Here is a 21,334-nt window from a genome sequence, read left to right as displayed (position 1 = left end):
CTGGGTCTAAACAGAGCGTGTTGTGTGTGACACCTTCTTTTGCGCATGCGGGACGCTTTGAGCGTTCACACAAGAGCGCGTTTGCTGTCACATTTTATTTGTAGTGTGAACAAGCAGACAAAAAAAATCGGATTTGATCAAAAAATCAGAATTGAGCATTAAGACCTGCAGTGTGAACGTAGCCAAAGAGCTGCTTTTCCATGCAGTAGAATTGCTAACATAGTTTAATGAGCAGAGTTGTTCCAAACAGTCAGGCTAAAATGACAAGATAAAAATATAAACACATACCTCACAGTAACTGCACTTGTAAAGTCTCTTTCTGGTGTGGATCTGTTGGTGTTTTCTCAGGTCATATGGAGATTTAAAAGTCTTCTCACACAGGTCACATTTATAAGGTCTCTCCTCAGTGTGGGTAAACATGTGTAGTTTTAGCCGTTTGTCTGTAGCAAAGTATTTGCCACACTGTTCACAGCAGTACACATCATGTCTGGTGTGAATGCGCAGGTGTGTATTTCGGGTTCCTCTCCGGCTGAAAGTTTTTCCACAGATGTCACAGCTGTATGCCTTAATTCCAGAATGGGTAACAAGATGATTCTGTAAGTAGCTACTGCGAGTAAAAGCTCTGCCACACTGATCACAGCTGTACGCTTTAACTCCACTGTGGATGAGTTGGTGTGTTTTTAGGGAACCCTTCAAGGAAAAAGACTTTCCACACAAGTCACAGCTGAACGGTCTCTCTCCAGTGTGGATGACCTGATGATGTTTTAGTGAATCCTTCCTAGTAAAATCCTTCCCACACTCGTCACAGCTGTATGCCTTAATTCCAGAGTGGGTAACTAGATGATTCTGTAAGTTGCTACTGTGAGTAAAAGCTCTGCCACACTGATCACAGCTGTACGCTTTAACTCCACTGTGGATGAGTTGGTGTGTTTTTAGGTTACCCTTCAAGGAAAAAGACTTTCCACACAAGTCACAGCTGAACGGTTTCTCTCCAGTGTGGATGACCTGATGAAGTTTTAGTGAATTCTTCCTAGTAAAATCCTTCCCACACTCGTCACAGGTGTGTTTTTTCTCTCTCTTTCTTCTGTGAGGTTTGTCGGACACCTGAGAGCGCTGACTTCTCGCTCCATGTTGGTCCTGCAGTGACAGAGATACAAACAGAGGCAGTGAGTGAAATGCAGTCGTGGAACAAACTGAACCTTCAAACTCCCTCCATTTTAAACCTGAAGGTGGAGTGTGGCACCAAACACCTTAAAGGTCTCTTATCCCCACCTGCTGGTAGTTCTAACACATTACATCCAACCTATAAACAAATAAACAAACATAGGATTTCTTATCAGTAAATGATTATATATAAATCTATACAAATTATAGAAATATGTAATAGGAAACAAGAAAATAATATAAATTATAAAATAATATAAGTGTGTGTGTGTGTACAATCAGGAGGGATGGGCATGATTTTAGTGTTTAAACAGTCATGAATTATTTTTGTTTATTTCTTTATTCAAAAGGAACCTCAATAGCTTCCACAACCGAGGTTGCTCGTCTTCCGTCAAATACAAATCACATAAAATATTACACAATAAAGTGGATTTAAGATACCCACATAATTTGGCTCTTACATCCACAGTTTCACAATTGTTAAAATATAAGCAATCAATAATAATAATATCAATAACATTGAGGCACATTACACAAATTTCAAAAACAAATCCTCTCTTACAATATTACAACAACTAAAAGCTCTGTAAATCGGCTTTTAAGTGTTCATTGAAGTTTTAAATAGTTTGAATAATTCTCTAATTTTATAAGGCAATTTATTCCACTTAAAAGATGCTCTAAATATAACAGTTTTACAAAAAGTTACTTTTAACTCGAGGATTTACTAAATTGCAGTTTGTTGAAAATTGTGTAATATCATTATGTATTTCATCTGGATACTGCAGCTGAGCAGAAAAACATGTGGTGTGTTTAACAGAATTGCTTTCTTTATAACTACAAGTAAGCCATAGAATATTTTAGCCTGTACAGGAAGCCAAGAAAGTTTATTATGCATTTTATCCATATTAGTATAGTATGAACATCTTAACACTAATCTGGACGCCTTATTCTGGACTAACTGAAGTCTGTTAAGATCTGTCTTATTAGCTGCTGACCAAATGATTGAACAATACTCCAGATGAGACATTACTAGTGCATTAATGACATCTTTCATAATTGAAGAAGTGATACAGAAAGAGCATTTCATAGCCATAGCTATGCCTTGTCCCATTTTCTTAATAACAGAGTCGATGTGCTGAGACCATGAAAGGTGGTGATTTATGGTAACGCCGAGTACTTTAATCTGGGTGACGTGTTCTAACACTGGATATGGAAAGATTCAGTTGTGGGCTGTTGACTAATCTGCTTCTAATTAACATAGATTTGGATTTAGATACATTTAAAATCATGTTATTTTTACTTATCCAGTCAAACACATTCAGCAAATTTTGTTGTGACACGCTGATCAATTCAGAGTTGTCACTGGCTGAATAAAACATGGTGGAATCATTGGCATACCCAAGATTAACCCAAGATATATTGCTGATCATTTGTGAAAACTGAATAGAGAAGTGAGGCAGCTGCCTTGGGGTAAACCGCAGTTCATATCGCAGCCCTCGGAGAAATAACCAGTATAATAAACCCTTTGCTATCTTCTGTCCAAATAGTATTTTATCCAGCACAGAGCAGCTGGTGAAAATCAATAACATTTTAGCTTATCAATCAAAAGATCAAAATTTATTGAATCAAATGCAGCACTAAAGTCCAAGAATACCACTTTCCCATCATCTAGATGTTTATACCATACCATATATTATCTGTCATATGAATTAGAGCTGAGCTGGTAAAATGACCAGCTTGGTCCAGTGAAGAAAAATGTCTGATTGTAACCTAAGGGTTTTTTTACATTAAGAAAAAGGCACCAAACATCAAACCAATTTAAGCCTAAACAGTAACACATGAAAGTAGAGCAGGGCAATATAAACAAAAATATTTATCACGATATACATTTGAAAATTTGTGATAACGATATAACTGACGATATAATTGAGGCGAGACAAAATAATTTACAACTCCACCACTTTATTAGTGCAAAAAAAAAAAAAAAATCAATGTATTTTCACTTAAACAAGTAGCTGTTTTTATGTGCATTAAAGTTATATAAAAATTTAACAGTGCAAATGCAAATTGCTTGCTGACAGTTTAACCAAAAGGCATTTCCAGTGGAAATTGGCTGACATTTGCTCCGAGGAATTTGCTTTTGCACTGTTAATATTTTTATATAACTTTAATACACCTCCTCCGTGAATCGCAACCTTATCGTGGTGGAGGGGTTTGTGTGTCCCAGGGATCCCAGGGGCTATGTTGTCTGGGGGCTTTTGCCCCCTGGTAGGGTCTCCCATGGCAAATTGGTCCTGGGTGAGGGACCAGACAAAGAGCGATTCAGAAGACCCCAATGAAAAAAACACCGAGGGAACAGTTTACCCTGCCCGGGATAGGGTTACCGGGGCCCCGCCCTGGAGCCAGGCCCGGGGAGGGTGCCCGAGGTCTGGTGGCCGGGCCTTAGTCCATGGGGCCCGGCCGGGCACAGCCCGAAGAGGCGACATGGGCCCATCCTCCCGCAGGCCCACCACCCGCAGGAGGCGCCATAGGGGTCGGGTGCATTGTGTGCCGGGTGGCGGCCAGGAGCGGAGGCCCTGGCGGACTGACCCCCGGCTGCCAAGACTGGCAATAGGGACATGGAATGTCACCTCTCTGGTGGGGAAGGAGCCTGAGTTAGTGCGTGAGGTTGAGAGGTACCGGCTAGATATAGTCGGGCTCACCTCTACGCACGGCTTGGGCTCTGGAACCAGTCTCCTGGAGAGGGGCTGGACTCTGTCTCAGTCTGGAGTTGCCCCTGGTGAGAGGCGGCGGGCTGGGGTGGGTATTCTAATATCCCCTCGGCTTGCTGCCGGTACGTTGGGGTTTTTCCCGGTGGACGAGAGGGTTTGTTCCCTGCGCCTTAGGGTTGGGGAACGGGTCCTGACTGTCATCTGCGCTTATGCGCCGAGTGGCAGTTCGGAGTACCCAGCCTTCTTAGAGTCCCTGGGGGGGGGTGCTGGAAGGTGCTCCACCTGGAGACTCTGTTGTCCTGCTGGGAGACTTCAATGCTCACGTGGGTAACGACAGCGAGACCTGGAGGGGCGTGATTGGGAGGAACGGCCTCCCTGATCTGAACCCGAGCGGTGCTTTGTTATTGGACTTCTGTGCTAATCACAGTTTGGCCATAACGAACACCTTGTTCGAACATAAGAGTGTCCATAAGTGCACGTGGCACCAGGACGCTCTAGGCCGTAGGTCGATGATCGATTTTGTAATCGTATCACCAGACCTGCGACCATATGTTCTGGACACTCGGGTAAAGAGAGGAGCTGAGCTGTCAACTGATCACCACCTGGTGGTGAGTTGGATCAGGTGGCGGGGGAGGACGCTGGACAGACCTGGTGCACCTAAACGCGTAGTGAGGGTGTGCTGGGAACGACTAGCAGAGGCCCCAGTCCGCGAGATCTTCAACTCACACCTCCGGCAGAGCTTCAACAGCATTCCGAGGGAGGCGGGGGACATCGAGTCCGAATGGACCATGTTCAGCGCCTCCATTGCCGAAGCTGCTGCATTGAGCTGCGGCCGCAAGGTGGTTGGTGCCTGCCGTGGTGGTAATCCCCGAACCAAATGGTGGACACCAGAGGTGAAGGGAGCCACCAGGCTGAAGAAGGAGTCCTATCGGGCTTGGTTAGCCTGTGGGACTCCGGAGGCAGCCGACAGGTATCGACAGGCCAAGCGGAATGCGGCTCGGGCAGTGGCTGAAGCAAAAACTCGGGTGTGGGAGGAGTTCGGAGAGGCCATGGAAAAAGACTTTCGGACTGCCTCGAAGAGGTTCTGGCAAACCGTCAGGCGTCTCAGGAGGGGAAAGCGGTGCTCTACCTGCACTGTGTATAGTGCTGGCGGAGCGCTGCTGACGTCGACTGAGAAAATTGTCAGGCGGTGGAAGGAATACTTCGAGGACCTCCTTAATCCCACTGACGCGTCTTCCGAGGAGGAAGCAGAGTCTGGGGATGAGGGGAATGACCCGCCAATTTCTGGGGGCGAGGTCACTGAGGTAGTTAAACAACTCCTTGGTGGCAGAGCCCCTGGTGTTGATGAGGTCCGCCCCGAGTTCCTGAAGGCTCTGGACGTTGTAGGGCTGTCCTGGCTGACACGCCTCTGCAATGTTGCGTGGAGATCAGGGGCAGTACCCGTGGATTGGCAGACCGGGGTGGTGGTCCCCATCTTTAAGAAGGGGGACCGGAGGGTGTGTTCCAACTACAGGGGGATCACACTCCTCAGCCTCCCCGGGAAAGTCTATGCCAGGGTGCTGGAAAGGAGAGTTCGTCCGCTAGTCGAACCTCTGATGCAGGAGGAACAATGCGGTTTTCGTCCTGGTCGCGGAACACTGGACCAGCTCTTCATCCTCTCGAGGATACTTGAGGGTGCATGGGAGTTTGCCCAACCAGTCTACATGTGTTTTGTGGACTTGGAGAAGGCATTCGACCGTGTCCCTCGGGGTGTCCTGTGGGAGGTGTTGCGGGAGTATGGGGTGTCTGGCCCATTGCTACGGGCCATTCGATCCCTATACAACCGTTGCAAGAGCTTGGTTCGCATTGCCGGCAATAAGTCGAACTCGTTCCCGGTGGGTGATGGGCTCCGCCAGGGCTGCCCTTTGTCACCGGTTCTGTTTATAATTTTTATGGACAGGATTTCTAGGCGCAGCCAAGTGGCGGAGGGCTTTCGCTTTGGTGGCCTCAGGATCTCATCTCTGATCTTTGCGGATGATGTGGTTCTGTTGGCTTCATCGGGTGAGGGCCTCCAGCTCGCACTGGAGCGGTTCGCAGCCGAGTGTGAAGCAGCGGGAATGAGGATCAGCACCTCCAAATCTGAGGCCATGGTTCTCAGCCGGAAAAGGGTGGAGTGCCCACTCCGGGTCGGGGATGAGGTCCTGCCCCAAGTGGAGGAGTTCAAGTATCTCGGGGTCTTGTTCGCGAGTGATGGGAGAAGGGAGCCGGAGATCGACAGACGGATTGGGGCTGCGGCTGCAGTAATGCAGACGCTGCACCGGTCCGTCGTGGTGAAGAGGGAGCTGAGTGTAAAAGCGAAGCTCTCAATTTACCGGTCGATCTACGTCCCTACCCTCACCTATGGCCACGAGCTGTGGGTAGTGACCGAAAGGACGAGATCGCGGATACAAGCGGCGGAAATGAGCTTCCTCCGAAGGGTGGCTGGCCTCTCCCTTAGAGATAGGGTGAGAAGTTCGGCTATCCGGGAGGGGCTCAGAGTAGAGCCGCTGCTCCTCCACATCGAAAGGAGCCAGCTGAGGTGGTTTGGGCATCTGACAAGGATGCCCCCTGGGCGCCTCCTGGGTGAGGTGTTCCAGGCATGTCCCACCGGGAGGAGGCCCCGGGGCAGACCCAGGACACGCTGGAGAGATTATATCTCTCGGCTGGCCTGGGAACGCCTTGGTGTTCCCCCGGATGAGCTGGAGGAGGTGGCTGGGGAGAGGGAGGTCTGGGCCTCTTTGCTTAGGCTGCTGCCCCCGCGACCCGGCCCCGGATAAAGCGGATGAAGATGGATGGATGGATGGATGGAACTTTAATACACATAAAAAACAGCTGCTTGTTTAAGTGAAAATACATTGTTTTGGGGTTTTTTTGCACTAATAAAGTTGTGGAGTTGTAAAGTATTTTGTCTAGTGTCAATTATATCGTCAGCTATATCGTTATCGCAAATTTTCAAATGTATATTGTGATAAATATTTTTGGTCATATCGCCCTGCTCTGTCTGTCACCTTCTGTGTTGAGCTCATTGTTTTCTCTGTAGTGGCTGAGCTGAGTCCAAGTAGCTGAAAATGTTCCTCTGCTGCTCCGTCAGACTCTTCTCCTCCTGCTGATCAGCTGGGACACAAAACAGATCTTTGTTAGGCTCCACACTGCACTGAAGAGTCAAAGTGTCTCATATGTTCATCTGACAACAAAAAACAACAAATTTTTGATTCCCGAGGTGGGCAAACAGACACAAAAGATTTGAGCACGGATACCAAATTTAGCAGTATGGCAGACCAGTAGCAGGAGAGACTGAGGCCTGTTATTAGAATCAAATGCCCAGTGGGCCGACACAACGATTTGTACCGATAAGACAACAACAGCTGTGTTTTATCCTGGAATACATTTCTTTTACATTTTCTTGAAATGTTTTTCATTGCAGCACTTTTACCTCCAACTAGGAGTGCAACGATAAACAATATTCACAGTTCAGTTCAGTTCGATACGGTTCAATATTTTTTTAGAGACAAAAATGTTCATGCCTTTTTAATTTGTCATTTATTAAAATTATAAATATATATTTTAACTCAAAAGTACAGTTTAAATTTAATGTTGCTGAAACAACAAAAAAATAAATAAATCTATCTGATCGAGAAATCACTCATCTTTGGAAAAGAGAGTTTATTACAGAGAAATGTCTCTTTCCAAAATAAAAGCTATACTATACGCTTCTTCTGGGCTATATTCTCAGCAGCATATTAAACATATCAGGTCCCCATAAGGAGAATCATGTGCTAACGGCTGTCTAAATGACTTTGTAAAGTTTGTAGCATGCGTGCTTGTTGTTTTTGTCTGCTTCCACTTGTCTTTGCACGAGGATGATGTCGGAGTAAATGTGCAGTCATATTTGTTGTGTTCCCACTAGTGCTGTCAGCATTAATCTCGTTAAAATGGTACGTTAACGCCATAACGCCGCAAATCTCCCTTAACGAGTTACTGCGGATCGCCCCGTGCGTGGGGCTTTTACTTTTGTCCATGACGCACTTACCATCAGGGTCATGCTTCACATGAAAATCAAGACAGTTCCAAACACCAGATCTGAATGAGGGTGGGGGAGCTTCAATTTCGGGTAGCATTGAGGCAGTTGCCATGTTGCAACGAGCTTAGCTTCTGTCTCGCTAACTTGCACTGCGCTCAGTGGATCTGCACTTGACAGTGCAGCCTAGGCGTAGTAGTCGAACGCAGATCCACTGAGCGCTCAACACTAGGGATGGGTAATAGTTTAGGTTTTATCCGATACCGGTGCCAAACCGGTACTTTGAAACGGTGCCGGTGCTTAAACGGTGCTCAAACCGGTGCTTAAAGAATGGAGAACACAAAATTGGTCCAAAAACCTCTCATGTTCAGCTGTTTTTTGTAAAAAGATAACAATGTTAGCCTTTTCTGCAGCTATGGGGCATATATGGTATCACTCTTGACTGGAAGCAGTGCTTAAACAATGGAAAAAAAACACAAACTTTGTCCAAAAACCTCTCATGGTTAACTGATTTCCACTTTTTCTTTGGTCATTTTAGCCTTTTTGGCCAGTGTGAAGGGAGTATCTGCCATCAAACAAGAAGACAGCCGCATGTAACTATGATGATGTTTGCTAGTTCACCTTACATGCATTAATGTAATAACGTGGTTAGCCTACTCAACGTGAATTACACACGAACAACATTAAGCTACTCACGCAGAGAAGAGCGGCTGCTGCTGCCATCATCATCCTCATCATTTCTGCTACACTGGCAGGGCTAGGGGCCAGGACTCTCCTCTTCGGGTTTTTGGGGGATGTTGCAAACCCTGGGTCCGATAACAGGCACCACACCCGCAGTAGATGTGCACGGTGTGAGGTCTCGCAGCAAGCTATCAAATACGGCGCATTTCTCGGCTTTTTAAAAAAAGGCTATGCGTCACCAGGTCATCAGATTTGAGGTGTTACCTCCTTTGACAGTATCACAGTATCAGCTTTTGCTGTGATGTACAGCGAGATTTTTGACCGCTTTGCCTTGGGCATTTTTAATCGTACCTGGACCCGCCTACTATCCTCGGAAACGTAAAATGATTGGCTAGAATCTAAAGTGTATCACAGCTCAGGAAAAAAAAGCACCGAAATGTGCGCTGCTTTTCGGTCTGGTTACTACCGTTTATGTCAGAACCGGTGCCATCATGGCACCGGATACCGGTACCCATCCCTACTCAACACAGACAGCATCGTCCGAAGAAAACTTGATAAAACAAATAAGAAATTTTGTATTGTTCGATACATATGCGTACCGAACCAAAAGCACTGTATCAAACGGTTCAATATCAATATGAGTATTGTTGCACCCCTAACGCCGACATGCTGTTTGTTTGTTTTTTGTTTGTTTTGTTTTTTAAAAACACACACTTCCTTCACCTCTTCTACATTCCTATGTTTCTCCCAGAGCAGATCTGAGGGGCAGTCCCTCAGTCATACACATATACTTTTAATCTCACCCTTAAGGGGTGGTCCCCAGGAGTTTCACAGCATGGTTTAGAACAATGGTTCTCAAACTGTGGTACACATACCACTAGTGGTACTTAATGTCTCTCTGGTGGTATACAGAAAATCTAAAAAATTTTTTAAAGATAAACAATATGTAATTGTGGAGGTATGCAAAGACGACACAAGTGTTCCTGGGGCTCTTCTGGGAGAGAGGGTGGACCAGAAAACGTCTCCCCGAGCATGAGTCCTCTATAAAGAGCAGCCTTTCCTTATTGCCAGTGGTCGCGGCCACTTCTTCTAAGTGAGTACCCAGATAGGAAGACGACATTGAATTGATGTTGATTTTTCATCCGATCTGTCGTTATGGTCAGGGTTGAAATGCCAACGTTGTAACAACATTAAAATATTGTGGTAAACCGACGGTCTTACTATAGGGACGTTGTAATGATGTTGATTTACCGTTGTTTTTTTGTCATTGATAGTTGATCTATTTGTAGTCGACCAGGTGACAACAACAACATCGAGAAAACGACTATTTATAGTTGACCATCATTCGGCGCTGGCCACCATCAAAAAGTCATCAATCTGTAGTTGAGCGTTAAATTGCATTGCAACTGAGCTGGTATAAAGTACCGGAGAAAGTAGATTTATTGTTCTTTTGTTATCAATGACTTTCGGTCTAGTGCACCAGCTTTAAAAAATCGTGTCGACGTGCAATTTATGTATAGTTGACCGGGAAATTAAAGCAGCGATCACTTGGACTATTCCGCAGCACCCCTATCACATTGGTACATCCCTCCAGGTAACCATTGTCTTGTACAGTAGAGCAGGACATTAGATTTACTCTCAGCGGAATTGACCGGAGAAGGCATCAGTTCTCATGCACTGCACTGGCCTGCACCATGATTAGTATAAGGTAAGAATGAATGAATTTTTTTCTATTCGTTATTTCCACGGTTGCATTTGAATAACAGTAAAAAAAAATAAAAATAAAAACTCGTTAATGTACAGTTTCGGACAAAATGTGGGAGCCTGAAATTGTGTCTACTTTCATCTTACAATCTGGCAACAAATAAATTGCACTGCGAACAAAGTCTATCAACAAAAAAAACATTTTCGTTTCATACTTTGCTGTTATAATCCCTTACAAAGCTAGCTTTAACACGTTGAGGGTTCCTTTGTTCTTGCCATCGCCTCGGCGCTTGACCCAGACTTTCGCTCTGTAGTTGCTTTTTAGCATAGTACTACAAAAAATTTAAATCTGTGATATATGATTGATAAACGTAAAGGTAACTGTATAAATGTGTTCAATGACTTTGTTACTTTTAATGATTCGAGAGCACCCGCTTCGATTCGCACTCGATTCAAACTTTACGTTGCACGCTCACCTAACTTGCGTTTGCACCTTTTGTCCACACGTAAACTGCGTTTTCGTTAACTGAAAACTGAGATTTTTAAAGAAGCCTGCCAGGGTGGATATTTTCGAAAACTCAGTTTCAGCATTTACGTGTGGACGAGGAAAACGGAGAAAACGCAGCATCAAAGGTGTGCGCCTATTTTGACGTCACACTGTGCGCCACGTTTTTGTCCCGGTGCCATGAATTCCTACAATGGCAGACTTGGACAAAATACTGTTAATTTTACTATCTTCAGTGTTTAAATGCTTACATATACACACGCAGTTACTGTCCCTTCACACATAGGACTCGGTTCAGCTTCTATGAGCCGTCTTTGTATCTAGTTTTCCCTCTTTATTGACATTGTGCCCTATTTTTCCTCTTTTTTTCAGATCGGATTTGGTAACTACCATCCACTTTAAAAAAATTAACTTTTTCTAAACAGCCCTCACCATTCTGCAGTCTTCCCCCCAGCCCACTGACAGCGAGCATCATAATGCCCTGCCCAGCTTCCGGCACCTTTCGCCACTCTGGCAGAACACACAAAACAACACAGCTTTGCGATCTCCCCAGCATGCAGAGTCTGATGTCGAGGACTTCCCTATAGATGGTATGCTTTTAAAATTGTTTTAATGCTGAATCACAATGTCATTGTGCTCTTATCTTCAAAACACAAATTTATACTCCTGAATGTCATCTTGTTGTGATTTTTTTCTGTAGATTCCAGAGACTCTGTGAGGCCACTATTACAAGGCAAGTTCGAAAATCTTGGAATTTCAGATTTTACATGGTATAAATGGTAAATGGTAAATGGCCTGTATTCGTACAGCGCTTTAACTAGTCCCTAAGGACTCCAAAGCGCTTTACACATTCAGTCATCCACCCATTCACACACAATTCACACACTGGTGATGGCAGCTACATATATAAATATCAAATATATGTGACAGGCAAAAACTAGCAAACACTTTTAGCAGTTAGAACAACTTATACTTGAATGCAGAATGTTACACCATCACTTATGGATATATTAGTTTTTCGCCTCTCACTGCATAAGCCATTAATCTTTCTAGAATTGTTCTCTGAAACAGATGCGACCTCACAAAAGATGTTAACTATGCTGTCAGACTGGACCAGAGCAGTTAACGAACTCCGTGAGGAGGTCAGAGCCATCCGCCATCCCTGCTGCAATGAATCGGTAGATGCTGGGGTACTGCCTCTGGATTTGCCCTTGCACAACATTGAGGAGCTAAACAATGCAGAGGCAGCTCTTCAATCACAAGAGGCAAATAAGGCAATGGTAAGTATATAAAGGTTATGTACACTTTGTAACTATAAAGTGTAATAGCTGTCAGATGTGATTTAAATACATAACGACGGCATGTTGATTAAACACACAAGCACTTGCATACAAAATATAAAATGTGTCTATAGGTGAGACGCTTTGCCTTGATTGGAGGGACCACACTGGAGGTGCAAGTCCGCCGTATAATGGCTTATGCCATTACAAAAGAGCCTCGGTACTCAACTGGGCAGGGAAAAAAACCAAGGACCAGACAAAGCAAAAAAGGGCATTTAAAGATACAGCGCTGTGCAGATGCATGTTTGGTAAGTTTTACAATAAAGGGATCAATTGATCTGCTGGGTGTGTTTCACATTTCCTATGTCCAGTTTTTTGCTATATTACTTTGTCTTTCTTAATAACAAGACTTTCATGTCCAGTTAATCTGGAGATGGAGTCTTTGGTCTTCAGCTTGTTTAGTCTTCGGGTTGTAGTTTGTACAGCCCGAAGACCCCATGTTAATTTGTTTTAAAGGATACACGACACACCATGCTAAGACTTATCACTTTTTCCGCTCATAGCTCTTTGGGAATCAAATGCAGCAGTTTGCAGATTTACGCCTGGTAACTTTCATGTTTATCAGCCTAGGAGTTTACATACTTTCTCCCCGCTGAAGACAGTTAACAAGAGCTTATTCATGTGCTCTAATTCACTTTTTTGTTTGTGTGTGTGTGTGTGTATTTTTGTCCTAGATGGCCTGACGCAGCAGTTAGGGGCAAACTCTATGTCCGAGTTTGTCTTTGCACAAGCAGTCCAGAAATGGCTCCGATACGCCCCAGATTGTATGGGTGGCGCAGGACGCACATCATCCATCCCCATCCTGGAGTAAAAATTACAAACTTATGTGAAACTACTGAAGCTACTGAAAACAAGAAAAAAGCCGGTCCTGCTATGGGCTGAACCATTTGTTACTGATGGAGGGGGGGGAGGGGGGGACACTATGCAATATATTCAGTTTTAACATTTATATTCACTGCTGACTGTAACTACGCTCAAACTGTTAATGCTATCTTATTTTAATAAACAACACTTTCATATGCAAAACTGGGGTGGCACTTGGGGTGGCAAGGGATCATTTTAGGGTGGCACTTGCCACCCCATGCCACCCTTCTAGATCCGCCCCTGACCTTAGTTCATAGATTCACTTTGTCTAAGGTTTATTTCTGGGATTTTGCACAACCCAGTGTTCAGATCGTGAATACATAATGGGCTTGGATTTACAACATTATGAATGAAATGTGCTCTATTTGGAAGCAGCATGTCCCCCTCCCCTTTCCAGGGTTGTGTGTGAGACTTTAAATCATCAAACTGTACATTATAAACTTTTAATTGTTATTGATCCCTTTACCACTAGTCCTAAAGTGTATATTTATTTTCTTACTCTTCTTATATTTATTGTTTGTTTACTTGCACTGCTGTAACTGGAGCCTCGTCGTCTCGTCTCTCTATATACTGGACTGTATGTAGCGGAGATGACAATAAAGTTTACTTTGACTTCAGCAGCGAGCAGGCGCACCAAGGGCTCTCGCGCTCACTTTTGGCTTATAGAATTTCTAAAAAACATCGGTGCAAATTATAAGTCTGTATCACAATATCTGTTTGTTGTTTTGTTTTTATTTTGTTTTATTTTGAGAGTTGATTATTAGATGGCGCTCCAGCCAGCCAGAGACTCCCCCGCCGCCCCGCCCTCTCCTCCCTGCGCAGCAAGCAGCAGGCGCACCTCGCAAACGGAGGGCGCCCTTACTCCCAGCAAATGGGAGAAAACCGATCGGTGCCTACGACATTCCCAATATGCGCTGGCATGATGTCGGGGCAGCATGAATACGAGCATTTTTTTATTTTATTTTATTTTTTCTTGCCAATGCCCGTGATGCCCCCCACCCCACCACGATGCCGCTCCGGGCAACCGCTCGTGTCACCCGTATCAAAAACCGCTACTGCCTATACTACTGTGCTGTGATGTCACTCGTAAGGGTGAAACTCATTGTGAAACGTTTGAGAACCCCTGCTACAGAACAATGGAGATTTCCGTTATATGGTAACACCTGCAACTCACGTGACGCCCAGAATTGTACAATACTGATGCTTGAGAGCGCCCGTGTGATGCAAGTATGTGTAGAGTGTTGAGCGCGTGATCAGTGGTGAGAAAAACAACTAACGAAACCTGACCTTTCTATACTCGTGTCTCACTTACACTTCTAAACTATTGAAACAGGAAGCTGTGTTTTCCTGTTTTGCTACACTCTGGAGAGCCTCGCCTTTAACGGTCTTCTCTCACAGAGAGCAACAGAAAACTTCATTCAGAAAACTTCGAAAAACTCAAGATTGACTAAACTCAGTTCAAAGTTGCCTTGGCACTTACCTTTAGATGTGAGAGGTAGTGATGGTCCGCTTGAAGCTGACGCTCCGGTGCGTGTGTCAAAAAGATCAATGCGCTGCTTCAGAAGCACTGTGTCGAGGCTTGATTCGTTTGGCCAGAGTCACATGATTAGTGACGTCTGAAGCTTAATTTAGAACGTACTTTTTTTTTTACTGAACTTTATTGAACACACAATGAGTATACAACATACAAACAGATGCAGTTTACAAAAGAACAGAACATGAACATACAAAATCAGGGGTAAAAAAATTATTATATGAGTAGGCGAAAAAATCAACATATAAATATTGTTCTGAGAGGCTTTTTGTTGGTTGAGTCTGATATTGATTGTATGTACAAATCCATATCCTTATAAAAAGGCAGAAATATGGTGTTTTATTAATAAACTTACATTTAGCTAAAAGTATTAACTAATTTATTATAAAAAAAACATTTATTATTCTTCCTGGAAAACTTAAAGAAACAGAATAAAACATTTTCCCATCATTAAGAAAACTCCCTTAAAATATGGTGTTACGGATTCAAATATTGGGGATGGATACAAGAGGAAAAACCAAAATAACAACACTGGTCCGGCCGGGTTGAGTCAAACGATGATTTAATGAACACACGCGTGGGAGATGGACACCATACAGCAGACAGCATCAGATCTCAAAATGGTGGAGCATTGATCAAACTCTTATAGCCTCTAGTGGCCCCCACCTAATCATAAAAGCCTAAACATTCACATTCTTTCTCACACAGTGCCTAGGCTACGACCTTGGCTCCCTGTTTATCTGCTCCTGCTGAGATGGGGCAGTATGCTCTGTTCTCTTCTAACCAAACAAATAAGGCGATGACTTTCTGCAAACAGTATTTCTTATAACTCAGCAGTATAATGCATCATAAAACAATATCATTCATTCACAATAAATCAACAGTCTAATGTAATGCAAATCAGTTTACCAAATGTAATAGTTATCACCTTCTTCTAATTCAGGAGCATAATGCAAACTAAAACTACATAATAATTCACAATCTTTAATTAGGGGTCTAACATGGCATAAAATAATATTATAATCCGACAATGGACAATAACAAAACTGCTAAAGTCCTTCCAGAATCTCTGTGTAGAGGAACAGTACCAAAAAAGATGTGCCACAGTTTCTGGATGATCCCCACAGAAAGTTTAATTAGTATTTATGTCTCTTTTAAATGTTACCATACAGTGACTGGCTGGGTAACATTTATGAAGAATTTTATATGAGATTTCCTTCACCTTGTTTACAATTAGATATTTATGGGATCATCCAGACTGTCTTCCAGGTGATATCTGGAACATGTCGGTTCCAGTAAGATATTATATATATGGGAGAGACACGATAGCTTCTTGGAATAAACTACGTATTCTGTTATTGCTGTTACCAAGTTCCTGTGAAAAGCAGATTATTCCCACTGCTGACTCAGCTGGATCAGGGAGAGTGACTGAGGCAGATATTGAACTGTCAGTGTTTTTATATAACATTAAAGTACCTGAGGGTATGGCACCAAGCACCTTTGAGAATTCCCAAACACTGATGGGAAAATTATATAGTGTAAGGAATTCATTGTAAGTAAGTAGTACTCCCTCTTTATTAACCAGCTGAGCCAAGGTCAAGGTCAAGGTAACTTTATTTATACCCATAGGCAAGGTAAATTTGCTTTACAGAAAAAATGACAGCATTTGGCATCCCTTTAAAAACACACATACCTAGTAAAGATATAAACCTCACTGTGGCACATATATGGTCATTTTAATATTTCGAATCAAAAACAGTTCTTATTTAATTCAGTGACAGCAACGGGGACAAAGCTATTTTTATAACGCTTTGTCCTGCATCTCGGAAATAGAAACCTCCGTCCTGAGGGAAGAATCTGGAGGATGGGAACCATTTTTAAGGATTGATAAAGCCATCCTCTGTACCTGCTTAGAGCACAGGGAGGCTAAACAAGACTGTGGCTCACCTATCAGACGACTGGACCATCTCACTATCTGATTTAGAGAGTTTTTCTCTGTGACAGAGGTCTGACCAAACCATGCCACCAAACAAAAGGATAAAACAGACTCAATAAAAGAATGATAAAACAAAGTTAAAAATTTTTGGTCAATGTGGAAATGAGCAAGTTTCCTAAGACAATAAAGGTGCTGGTGACCCTTTTTACAAACTGATTTGCAATTTTGATCAAAGTTCAGTTTTTCATTGATTATGGTCCCAAGATATTTATATGATTGTACTTGCTCTATTTTCTGACCTTTAATTAAAGTGTCTGCGTGCCCATTTTGTTGTTTCCTAAAATCAATCACCATATCTTTTGTTTTAGATATGTTCAGCTGGATATAAGACTCCTCACACCACTGAACAAAGTCATCAATGACTGGACCGTGGTTAGTTTCACCCTCTTTCAGTAAGCTGACAATAACAGAGTCATCTGCATATTTAATGATGGCCCTGTTTTCATATCTGCTCTGACACATGTTTGTATAGAGAATGAATAATAAGGGAGATAAGACGCACCCTTGAGGAGAACCTGTGGAGGAGAACACTGGGTCAGACAGAATCCCATTTATTCTCACTCTTTGTGACCTGTTAGTTAAAAAATCTAAAATCCAGCCCACCAGGTTTTTCCTGATTTCAAACTGTTCTAAAAGTCTTTTAATTAAAATATGGGGCTGTATTGTATTAAAAGCCGAAGAAAAACCAATAAAAAGAAGTCTTGCAAAAGTCCCTTTACTCTCTACATGTTTAAGAATCAGATTTAACAAAGTCAAAAGTGCGTCCTCCACTCCTCTATTGGCCTGAAGTCATTTAGAATTTTTGGACGACTAGATTTAGGGACAGGAACCACGACTGCTTCTTTCCAAAGAGAGGGCACATGTTGTGTTTGCAAGGATTGATTAAAAATAACCTGAAATATAGGACTGAGTTCGTCAGCACAAGATTTAATTAGGCGGCCACTAATATTATCAGGACCCTGGTTCTTGTTCACATTGACTTTATGAAAGGCCTTTTTGACGTCACTGAGTTCAATGATAAAGTGCTGAGTATCTCTCAGTTTCTGTTTCAGTTCCAAAATATCCTCGCTAAAATCAGAAGAACTAAAACGAGCATAAAACATATTTAAAGCATTTGCAAAATCTCTGTCTGAATTAAAACCATCTAAAATGATCTGACTGCTGCTCTGGGGATTTTGAAACCCTGCTATGGTTTTCATACAAGTCCAGGCAGACCCAAAATTTTTTGCAGCAAATTTGCTTTCAAGAAGGTTTTTGTAGCTCTGTTTTGCCTTCAAGATCTCGATTTTCAGTTCCTTGGTGGCTGTCTGAAAATCAGTAACAACTCCCTCTTTAAAGGCCTGTCTCTTTTTCCTTAAACAGGATTTGACGCTTTTAGTGACCCATGGCTTATTGTTAGCGTAGACTTTAACGCGCTTACGGGGTATAATCATATCTTTACAAAATACTGCATAAAAGCTAGTAACATCCACCAAAGCGCCAAGATCATCTCCACAAGACTGAATAAAAACTTCCCAATCTGTACACTTAAAACATTCCTGCAAGGTAAGCACAGATTCTTCTGACCATATGTCAACATCCTTAGTCTTTGTCTTCTCTCGTTCACGAAAGTTTTATAGATGGGCAGAAGATGCACACAGTTATGGTCAGAAGATCCCAGAGGAGGAAGCGGGAGGGATTTATAAGCATTCTTCACCGATCCGTAACAAAGGTCCAAAATTTTATCCCGTCTGGTAGGACAGGATACATATTGATACAGATTGCCCAAAGTTGATTTAAGAGAGACATGGTTAAAATCCCCCATTATAAAGTTTGGTGCGTCAGGAGAGAGCGCCTGCAGCTTCTGCACTACGTCTGAAATGATGCTGCAAGTGGAGGCGGGGTGTGCCCTCGGGTGAATGTAAACTACTGTAATAAAAAGTTGTGGAAACTCACGAGGGAGATAAAAAGGGCGCAGTGACACGGATAAAAGTTCAACATCTGGTGTACAAATACACTCTCTAACACTCACAGCGCAACAGTAACGTTTGTTCACATACAAGCATACTCCCCCGCCTATAGAATTTCAGAAAACTCTTTGAGTTGGGATTTCGCCTTGTAATCGGAAGGTTGCCGGTTCGAGCCCCGGCTCGGACAGTCTCGGTCGTTGTGTCCTTGGGCAAGACACTTCACCTACCGCCTACTGGTGTTGGCCAGAAGGGCCGATGGCGCGATATGGCAGCCTCGCTTCTGTCAGTCTGCCCCAGGGCAGCTGTGGCTACAACTGTAGCTTGCCTCCACCAGTGTGTGAATGTGAGAGTGAATGGGTGGATGACTGGACATGTAAAGCGCTTTGGGGTCCCTAGGCGGGACTAGTAAAAGCGCTATACAAATACAGGCCATTTACCATTTACCATTTACCCTCCTTGAGATTTCCCTGTTACCCGTGCATCCCGATCCCGGCGAAAGGGAGCTCCAAAACCGTCAATTGAAAAATCGGCGTCCTGATCCAGCTCCGTCAGCCATGTCTCAGAAAAAGCCATTACACAGCTGTCCCGGAAGTCTTTCTCGAACCTGACGTTTCCCTGGAGTTCATCCAGCTTGTTCCTAAGAGACTGAACATTTCCAAGGATAACAGACGGCAGGGGAAACCGACTGACCTGTTGTCTCCTCAGACGCAATTTAACACCTCCACGTCTCCCTCTTTTCCTCTTCCTCTTCTCACTCGTTCTGTTAGAGTCTTTATGTATAAAATCCGGCATACATGAGGTGAGGTCCTTACCATCATACGGTAAGTTAAGTTGTAATAGTTCGTTGCGGGAGTAAACAATCCTCAGCTGACTCACGGCCTCGCCCACATCATTGGAAGCAAGCCAGCACAGTAGAAATCCAACCACAATGAAGAAAAAAAATCCATGACGTTCTCACTGTTGTGGAGCGTCACTTTGTAAGAAAACTGTCACTTCCTTCAACCAAAACACATGCCAGCGATAGAAACGAAAATAAACGATAAGAACTTAAAAACGTAGGATGCCAAGCTCTCACTCACTGCCAGTCGCTGCGTGCACATGCCACCAATAGGATCCCATTTTGGACCCAAGTTTCTAGGAAAAGTGATTTATTTTTAAATAAAATATCTCTGTTGTTCCAGATGAGGTGGACGTCACAACAATGTGATTGGTCACTGGCAATGTTGAACCTGGAACAACATTTATTATAATGATGTGGGAACAACACCGACACGAGGAGATCATTCCAGGATGAATGTCAAAGGGAAAGTCCCTGGGACGCTTCCGGTTATGTTTGCATCCTGCGTAGTCATCTGGCCGGTCCGTGCTATATCGCCCCTCCTGACCCGGAGTGGTATAACGTTTTGTAGAAAAGTTTGATCGATTCGCTCTCTCCCTCTCTCTCTCTCTCTCTCTCACTACAAAATAAAAAATTCTCAGGGGTTTTTTCTCATAAGTTTATGGTACCCGATGGAGGAAGCATTGACCGGGACGGTCGTCTGACTCCTTCTTGATGTGCGTAAAACAAGGCCATTTTCTTTTAGGGTTTCTGTCTATTTTCTGTCAATGGGAAAACCCGTTGTAAAAGTAGCTATAAAAATGAAGAAAAACTCTTTACTTTGGTTTGAGTGGCTGCACAAAACCAAAATACCTCATTGGGGTGTTTTAATAAAATTATTTAGTTATGAATTTAGTTCTGAGTTCTGAATATGTGCGCGGTGCTTTTTCTTTTCCACTAAGGGTTATTTTACACGTACTAGGAGTTGAGCCCTGCATGAAATTCTTTGCTAGGTTACAAGCATTAAGAAATACTAATATCGATTAGAGGGTTTTTTGACGCCTTCTTGACCTGCGGTGTGTGCAAAATTAGACCGTTTTCTTTTAAGGATTCTATTTCCTGTTAATGAGAAAACCCGTTGTAAAAGTAGCTCAAAAAATGAAGAAAAACTCTTTACTTTTGGTCTGATAAGGAGTGGCTGCACCAAACCAAAATACCTCATCGAGGTGTTTTAATAAAATTATTTGGGATAGAGTTCTGAATTGGATGCAGGTCCAATTTACCTTCACAGCGATAGGTTTATTCTCTCGCTCGCATTCAGGAGAAATAATTTAACATTTAGGCCTAAATTGAACTGGTTTTTTTTCCCTCAGAAAAAAAAAGACTTTTCTCTTTTTTCGCAAACAACATGGACGCCAGACCTGCCAACCTCACTGTGGTCTCTCACACCCCAGTAACTAGCTACAGAGCCTCCACGACTCCAACGCAACCCACACGAATGCATCTTTGTAGGGTTCAGCGAGCACCCGCTAACCCAGTGGTTCCCAAACTTTTTTCGTGAGTGCGCACGCACGCACGCACTCACGAACACATCCTCCAACCACACACACCTGTATTTTGCTCCATTGCGGTTTATTTCACACCTCAAACATTTAGTAAACAATTAGGCAAATACAAGTAATCTCCAATAAATTACAGGTAGTAAGAAAGTAAACGAATAACTCTTATGCTACGTCCACACCTACACGGGTATTTTTGAAAACGCAGCTGTTTCTATGGGTTTGGACCTTTCGTCCACACATGTTTTGAATCACCGAAAACTGAGATTTTATAGAAGTCCTTTTTTGCGTTTACGTGTGGACGAGGAATACAGAGTTCATCACGCAACGTCAAAGGTATGTGCCTTTTTTCACGTCAGACTGTGCGCCACGTTATTGTTTACATGAGATGAATTGCAGAATGGCAGATAGAGACAAAATACTGTTAATCTGACTATCTTCAGTTTTTACACGATTACATATACACACGCAGTT

The 21,334-nt window shown here is 43.2% G+C and overlaps 1 long non-coding RNA gene and 1 pseudogene across 2 annotated transcripts; one reads left to right on the top strand and one right to left on the bottom strand.

The window, feature by feature from the left end:
• Nucleotides 1–289: 289 nt before the first annotated feature.
• LOC148101521 (uncharacterized) lies at nucleotides 290–7,118 on the bottom strand (annotated as a pseudogene). The gene is made up of 2 exons (XR_015719655.1): nucleotides 6,902–7,118; nucleotides 290–1,137 (listed from the first exon to the last, which is right to left on the bottom strand). The product of XR_015719655.1 is annotated as an uncharacterized LOC148101521 (transcript).
• Nucleotides 7,119–11,978: 4,860 nt separating this feature from the next.
• Nucleotides 11,979–13,037, top strand: LOC148101520 (uncharacterized). Its single transcript, XR_015719662.1, has 3 exons — nucleotides 11,979–12,081; nucleotides 12,216–12,389; nucleotides 12,816–13,037. It is a non-coding gene; the product is annotated as an uncharacterized LOC148101520 (long non-coding RNA).
• The last annotated feature ends 8,297 nt before the right edge of the window (nucleotides 13,038–21,334 follow it).

The sequence above is a fragment of the Neolamprologus brichardi genome, chromosome 9 (assembly GCF_056152115.1).
Source record: "Neolamprologus brichardi isolate AB-2024 chromosome 9, ASM5615211v1, whole genome shotgun sequence".
In the NCBI taxonomy this organism is placed as follows: domain Eukaryota; kingdom Metazoa; phylum Chordata; class Actinopteri; order Cichliformes; family Cichlidae; genus Neolamprologus; species Neolamprologus brichardi.
This window is presented reverse-complemented; position numbering and strand designations above follow the sequence as displayed.